The following is an 8496-nucleotide window of genomic DNA, read 5'->3' as shown; positions in this document are numbered from 1 at the left end:
TAAAATGGCAGGGAATAGTGGGTGAGGTCGTAGTTATCAATTACCATCCTGTCCAGAATAAATTTTCTAGGAGGGCTTACTGCCTTCTCTTTTCATTCTCACTCCTCCGCTGGGGATACCTTATGCAAGACTTGAAAAGCTGCCCTACAAATCACAAGAAAACAAACAATTTAACTTGAACCCCCCTAATTTTAACTTTTTTAAAAAAAAATTAGTTTATTTTTCCCTTTTCCCCCACCTCCCCTTTTTAAAAAATCAGTTCACACGTCAACACAAATAGTCAAACAGACAAAATGACTGAATCTTGTTGCTGCAAAACCTGAAGTAAGGCTACCCATAAAAGGTCTCAGGGTTGCACCAGCTCTTGTTGAAAGAGCTGATGCGGTTGGAGTTGATCTCCCCCTTATACAGCTATATACTGTCAGAGTAATAACCATTCCCTAAGCCAGGTGAAAGTTTAACTGTGGCATTGCCTGTTTCCCTGAGCTCCAGAGAGGAGATGCTCAGCATCCTTTTTAGGACAATGGGCAATAGTGTCAGACAATGGCATCTTGTGGAAGTAGGGCTTTTATGGCCAGTTGGTGAGCCAGATTTTAGACAGCTTTTTCTTTCAGATTCAGTGAAACTACTCCAGAACATATCTGTCGCTGTCACAACATTATAGCCTGTACTTCTGCAGTGGCTTCTCAGAGGTGAATAGCAGCAAGTGCACTAGAAATATAAATTGGATTTCACAATAAGTTGCTAGTCTTATAATTTCAAAAGCTGATATTCTGATGCAGTGTAACAACTTAAAGTTCCTTTTGTCCTTATTAATGCATTTGCTCTATTTTAGTTCTATTTGAACCTCTGTGGAACTAGCTGAAGTTCAAATTTTCTTCCCCAATTCTACTTTAAAGGGTAACTACACCCTTAGCCCAATTTTTAAAGCAACAAGAAAGTATATTGAAGTAATTTGTAAATTATTTTAGCTAATTACCTGAAAAAAGTTCCCAACTGTTAGTAGTCAGCAGGGAAAGTAGCAGATTGAAAGTCTGAATGTCCAACTGGTGAGACCTACAGTCTGTTATGTAGTGAAGTTGTATTCACCATTCAAAGGAGAAAATTTATGAAAGTCAGTGTAGACCAGCTCCATACTGCCTTCCTTAGCTGACGGCAGTGGCCCTATGGAATACTACAGTGGTTCCTTGGAAGATTTTAACTAAAGGAATAGAATGACATGAACTTGTAAATCTATCTCTAATGGTTTAGGATGTTGTCATCCATAACTTCCTAACACTGCCTCATCCATCTTTTTTTCTCCATTTTGCCTCTTCTCTCTCTTAATTCTGTGTGAGCCCACATGTTCTCAGAACTCCTCCTTAATTTTATGCTTTTAACTCTCCCTGAATGCCAACCTAAGTTTTGGATCCCTCTCTTCTGATCAGTCTTGAATCACTTTTACTCATGGATTCTTTAACACCCACAAACACAAAACCTTAAAGTCTTCCTTTCTCAGTACTTGATGGTGACTGACTGTGATGGTTTCCCTTTTATTTCTGCATTTTTTTCCTGGTTCCCTGCTCTTTATTTTGTTTGGCAAGCTCTCTACACAGCATAACCTTTCATTGAACTTCTAAATCCATCGTAATTTTTATTTCCCAAACACATTTGTCTGATATAGACATTACCAGATGATACAGGTGCCCTACTGGCAAAATAATAATCTAATTTATAGTAGATCTGATGCTTGTGTTTGATTCATATTCTTCACTCAGTCTCTTAAACTGATACATGTGGTATAGAAAGCATGAATCTGCCTTCTGGCAGAACTGCAAGCTACAGCCTGTTCTTTTTCTCTTGTGTGAGAAAAACATTCCCAGGCTCCTTCTTGTCAGGAAATCAGTTTTGTTTCATTATTTCACAGGCCTAATACTCAAAACCTAAATTGTATATGCTTCCTGTCAAATTCTTGCAGCATGGTGTGGGGGCATTAATTAATCTATCTGGAGCTTGATGAGGTGTATGACTAACCTGATACGCACATTTTAGAAGTGTCTGTTACTATGCTTTTGTACACATTGTATAAAAGTACAACTGTGTGTTTACTGCTATTTTCAGACAATGCTCCTTGCTAACAATTAAAGAAATGATTGTAAAATGCATTATAGACAGTAATTGTTTTTTCTACTTGCAGTCGATGAAACAAAGGAAATATGTAAACTACATCATGCCAGTTTTTCAGATGCTATACTGAGATCAATGCCTTAGAGTCCCTTGAGTGTTCACATGTTGTGATGTCATCCCTCTCACTGCAAACCCCAGGCTTACATGAAACACATAAGCATATCCCAAGATTTGTCTCCTCTTGCTGAAGCTCTTTGCAACACCTGATCGTGACTAGTTGTTGCCCAATTGCCATTGATGATTGTTGATGGAGCACTATTCCCAATGGCATGTACTGTCTCTTGGTCTTTTTTGGTGCTTTGTCCAGGTTGTGCTGGGGATTGCATTTCAGCCTTAAGTTATATATAGCTTTGGAGTGCGTGTGTTTTATGAGATGAGAGAGTATGGAGTTATACTTAGAGATAAGGATAGATGATCTCAAGACAATGAAATAAAATCAATAGGATCTAAAAGCATTGCCAGTTCTAAAATGACAGTGTACCCTTCAAGCATCCCAGTATCTGAAACTAAATGCTGCCAAACTTCCATCAGCTTTGCCAATCTGAGAACAGAGTTACCTAATTTCTGTAGCAGTGCACACATTTCAGAAAAACATGGGCTTTGGGTGGGCTTGTGAGTCTACAGCAACTTCTCTCATCCTGTATCTGTGGAGAATGGAGCTATCAGCAGCAGGGGAAACATCCATAGGAGAGAATGCCAGCAACAGCAAATATAGCTTTTACTGTGCACCATCCTCAGATAACTGCTTCTCTCATGTCTAAATGGCATTTGATGTAATTTCCTCTCTTGGCAAAGGCAGGTGTATTCACCATGTTTCCTTGTTACCACTTTCTGACAGATTCAGTGAAGAAAGTCTGGGGACTGGAGTGGTGCTCTGCTCAGTGAAGGAATAAATGACACTGTTTTAAACCACCTTAGTACATGCCGTGACCTGTGTGAACTCCTGGTGCCTCAGTTTAACATTTTATCCATGTTGCACTGGCTCAGCTGCTGAACCTGTGCACTGACAAAGAAGGAAAAGCTAAAATCACTGGTGCCTCTCACTTCTATTTTGAGTGAGTCATCATTGAGTTTGTCATTCTAGGATCACATACTCTTCCACTCCTACAGGACTTCTCTTTATTCATTGCACAGGGCAGGTGCTAAAGATAGCAAGGGTCCCTGTAAATCCAGCATTTCCTGATTCTGGATATCTTTACATAATGACTTTTCACAGTGCTTTTCTTGAACGTTCTGTGTGAAGTTTACAGAGCAAGAGTGTTTTTGTGGGCTTAGCCTTTATTGAAACAGAGTAGCTGGGTCTCCCTTACAGTTTGTATCACAAGAAGTCAGGCTGCATTTTCCAGGGTGCTGGCCAATACTAGCAATGGCCTAAAGAACGCATTTTAATTAAACATCAAAGCTTCAAATCAGCTTATACCTGGACAGGATTTACTAGTGCCTGACCAGAAAAGCAGCTAATAAAGACATTATTTTTGAGTAATACTATTAAAACCTGAGCAGATGCAAATTCATGGTTTGGCTCTTTTGCCTGCAAATGCAATAGAGAACAGAGGCTACGTGTGGAGGAGAGGAAATGGTCCTTTACACAGTAAGTACAGGAGGGCCAGTGTGCTGATGACCATATCCTACAATATTGCCAAATAGGCAAGTACATGTTCAGAAGTTAACCAACTTTCAACTCTTTCAAAGATGTGAAGATGTTTTATGATGATTTTATAATGTCAGTAGCAGCCTGAATACCGTTAAAAAGGAAGCACATTTCTATAGAGATTTCTACCTTTCAATAGTGTGTATTGAAGCAGTGAATGCTGCAGTGGTGGTTACTTGGGAGGTCCTGCCTCGTCTTTAGAAGAACCCATTAGTTTTCTGCGGCAGTGCTTAGATTGTGGATTCAAATGTGACCTGAGAAGTTACATGTAGTAACAGCACTCAGTGACATTTAGCTGCCAACAAGCAGAACTGTTGCTGTTTCCCATGGTATTGCCAGATCTGCAATCAGACTGTGTAACTGGAGAAAACAGGAAAAAAAACCCAGATATATTTTTAAGCCTCTTGCATGTAAGAAAATAAGAGGAAATAAGAGGAGCTTTCTGTTACATAAAAGACTTTGGTCTTAACAATACAGTTATTTAGTACACTAAATGTCATCTAGCTAGTCTGCAAAACCTGGTCATCATGTTGATCAGATAGAAAACTGTTTTTAAAAATATAGGTAGCTGTCATACAGAAACCATTTTGAAAATACAAAATGATCACTGGAGAAAATAGCTTGCACTTAACAAACTAGATGAAGTCTACAGTAAAATTATCTTGTAGGAAGTGCTAAACATGCAAATTACTAATTACCATTTAATCATTAATATTTCCTGTTGGACCTTAAAAGATTTGCATCAACTTCTGACTTGTAATTTGATGAAAAATTTATTTAGACCATGAGTCAAGAAGGACTATTTCTGCAGGCCAGCTTTTTTTTTTCACCCTCCACTGTCTTCTTATACATTATGTTGTCCCTTACATAGCAAGTGCATGAAGATGTGTGCCAGTCTAAGTTCTTGCCCTGTAATGACCTAGTACTCACATATAGAAGCTTTTGAAAGTGTCAGGGATTCTTGAAGAGAAAAGTGATGGCAGATAAGAAGTAGGTGGGCAAAATACTTCTGGGTGATTATTTTTGTTTGCTTTTTTTTTTGGTTGTTCTTTTGCTTGTTTATTGTTTGTTTTTATAAACTTTTATGTTACAGGTTGATGCAGAGCACAGAGATGTTTATTAGACCTCATTTTAAGTCTGGAATAAATAGAATAGAATAGAATAGAATAGAATAGAATAGAATAGAATAGAATAGAATAGAATAGAATAGACCAGGTTGGAAGAGATCTTCAAGATCATCGCATCCAACCTATTATCCAACACCACCTAATCAACTAACCCATTCAACCTAGCACCCTATCAAGTCTCCTCCTGAACACCTTCAATGACGGTGACTCCACCACCTCCCTGGGCAGCCCATTCCAATGGGCAATCATTCGCTCTGTGTGGAACTTCTTCCTAACCTCCAGCCTAAACCTCCCCTGGTGCAGCTTGAGACTGTGTCCTCTTGTTCTGGTGCTGGTTGCCTGGGAGAAGAAACCAACCTCTGCCTGTCTACAACCTCCCTTCAGGCAGTTGTAGAGAGCAATAAGGTCATCCCTGAGTCTCCTTTTCTCCAGGCCAAGCAACCCCAGCTCCCTCAGTCTCTCCTCACAGGGCCTGTGTTCCAAATCATTATTTCAGAAATATTATTTTGGACTTACATTGGTATAAGTGAGTGCAAAATAGGAAACTGTAATCCAGTTTAGGAAGGCTTTTCTGTACTAAAGAATTAAGGTAATACTTATGTTTCTTACAGATTCACTAACTTTCCTCTTTACCTTTCTAATAGAAGCTTTAGTGTCCTGACATTTAACATGAATTTATGCATTTTTATTCCTGGACATGTCAAGCTGTAGTAAATATATAATAAAATATATTCTTATATTACTTTATTTTAAAATGTTCTCAAATCTATGCAATGTATCCATGCAACTCCTATTGATATCAGTAGGAAATGCATATGAATATAAAAAGGACAATGAGATAGTTCTTCAAAGTGCTTGTAGGTTATAAATCAGACCATATGGGACCGAGTATTCATTGCACTACCTCAGCAGTTACTTCAATTTCAGTGTAATTAGGTTCTAATTAAATTTTACTCTTAGAGAAAGGCTGCTAAAAATTAAATCTTAAGAGCTTTATTTTTCATGCTAAGAATATGTTGGCAACTCTTCGTTGTAATAAGCCTGTTAAAAATCCATTTATTCATCTCACTTAGCCTCTGTAATTCCCACAGAAGCACAAATGCAACAAAAAACTACTGATAACCAAAGTCAGGTGTCTTGAGTGGTGTTTTTCACTAAGATTGTCTGAAAAAAATGGAAGTTCATCCCAAGAAAAGAAATTATACAAAAAATATCAACAATTTTTTGTTGAAAATGTCATGTTTTATGTAAGAAAAGTAATTTTAAATCTGCTGTGAAAAAATGCAGTCCTGACTGAATCTGTGCAAAAGCAGAGAAAAATCAATCATATACTTGATGCCAGAGGTTTTCTAGTTTTGAGCTGCAGAAGAACCCAAACTGACTGATTCAAGCTTTCCAACGTTAGTCTTAAGTCTAGAGAACTGTTTGACAGTCCCCAAACAGAAGCAACCTTTGCAAAAGGTCGAACTTTAAAGGATCTGTCATGTGTACAGAGAATTTTTAGTAGAGAATTCCTTTTATGTTTGACTAAATGACATATGATACTTACTTCATGTGAAACAAACGAGCAAACACAGCATAATTACTTGACAGAAAGGCAAAAAATTAAAGATGGTTAGTCTATTAGTCTGTCAGATGGAAATAAAGATATTTCCTGATAAATTCTTGTCTCAGACACTGCAGAAGTGAGGTGTGGCATAGCAGAACCCTTCAGGGTATTTACAGAGCTTGCACAATGGCAGAACCAAGAGAAAGTTTTAATGCCAACATAGCCCTTGGGCACACCCTTAAGTCATGGCAAATAGATTAAAAACTTTCAATTTTTTTGTGATTTGTCTTTCATGGAATCCTGCAGGATTGATGACAGTGCACAGTGCTCATATAGAATGAAAGAAAATATAAAGGTTGTGACTTTTTAATCTCCTCTGTTTTAAAAATATGGCAAATAAAGAGGGATAATGAGCCAGCAGCATTAACCATGAGCCAGCAGTATGCTCTTGTGTACAAGAAGGCAAATAGTATCCTTGGGTGTTAAGACAAGTGTGATCAGCAGGTCAAGGGAGGCTCTCCTCCCCATCTACTCTGCCCTAATGAGGCCACATATGGAAAGCTGTGTCCATTTCTGCACACCCCAGTTCAAGAGAGATGGGGAACTACTGAAGACAGTTGAGTTAGTAGTAGGCTATTCAGCCTGGAGAAGACTGGGAGGGAATGTTAGCAATGCTTATAAATGTCTAAGGGGCAGGTGCCTAGAGGAGTGGCCAGTCTCTTTTCAGTGGTGCCCAGTGACAGGAGAAGGGGCAATGGGCACAGCCTGGAACATAGGAACTTCCATCTGAACATAAGGAAAAACTTTACTGTGAGAGTGACTGAGCACCGGAACAGGCTGCCTAGAGAGGTTATGGAGTCTCATTCTCTGGAGAATTTTGAAACTTACCTACATGCATTCTGTACAACCTACTCTAGGTGAACCTGCTTTAGTAAGGGGATTGGGCTAGGTGATCAACAGAGGTCCATTTCAGCACTTACCATTCTGTGTTTCTGTGACAAGTGAGCAGAAAATACTACAAGTGATATAAACAATGCAAGAATGATGATTTTGCAGTGCAACTGCCTTGCACTTTCTTTGGTAAGAGGCAAGTAGGTTTGGAAAGATACAAAACCCTCAAACCCCATAAATTCATAGCAGAGAACCAAATTAATTTATATAGCTGATACTGCTGATTAGACACTCCTGTAGGCTTCTTGAGGGCTTATGTACCCTTCAGAGAGTGTGTTGTCTTCTGGCATTGGTCAGAAGAGGAGACAGCTAAGAGCACAAGACTCCTCAGGAAAATGGACTTGACAAAACCTTACAAAACCAGTCCAGTAGCAGTCATTAGAGAAATCAGTGAAGATACTAAGTACTACTTTAATGTTAATAGTGTAAATATTAACAGTGCACTTCATCTGGCTACAAATGTTGTTGTCTAGAACTGATACTCACTTTAATTCAATCCATTCCTCCTGGTACAGATGTGTAATTCAACTTCCTCTGAGTGCATTGTACTTTAGACACCTATACTCTCATCCAGAGAAATGCACAGCCTGAATGAATGCCAGGATGTTTATACAGTCCTGCAAATAAAAAGAATGAGTTTGTTTGGACTCACAAATAAGCATGCTGGTTTCTGTAAGCAGTCCTCTTTTCTTGTGATAATCATCCTAACTGTTGCAAAACCAACCAACCAACAAGCCAACCAAACAAAAAAATAAACCAAAACAGAAAAAAATAAAACAAAACAGAAAAAAACAAACCAAACCAACAAAAACAACCAACCCTAAAAAAATAAAACAAAAGTGGAAATCCTTCATGCTTTTTGAGATTTGATAACAGAGGCAGCCTATCATTTGCAGATAGTGATGTTCTGCAAGAAAAGGTATAACATCTGTAAGTCTAGTGCTGCAAACAGAAGTGTTTTAGTCTCTCAGAGAACACTGTACCATGACCACACTGTCTGTTTCACAGCCTTAAACATTGGTTCTCTTCCATGGCTGGAAAAGACAGTTTGA

This window comes from Melanerpes formicivorus, unplaced genomic scaffold (assembly GCF_026170545.1).
Source record: "Melanerpes formicivorus ecotype bairdi unplaced genomic scaffold, bMelFor1.0.p_v2 SCAF_2, whole genome shotgun sequence".
NCBI classification, from domain to species: domain Eukaryota; kingdom Metazoa; phylum Chordata; class Aves; order Piciformes; family Picidae; genus Melanerpes; species Melanerpes formicivorus.
This window is presented reverse-complemented; position numbering follows the sequence as displayed.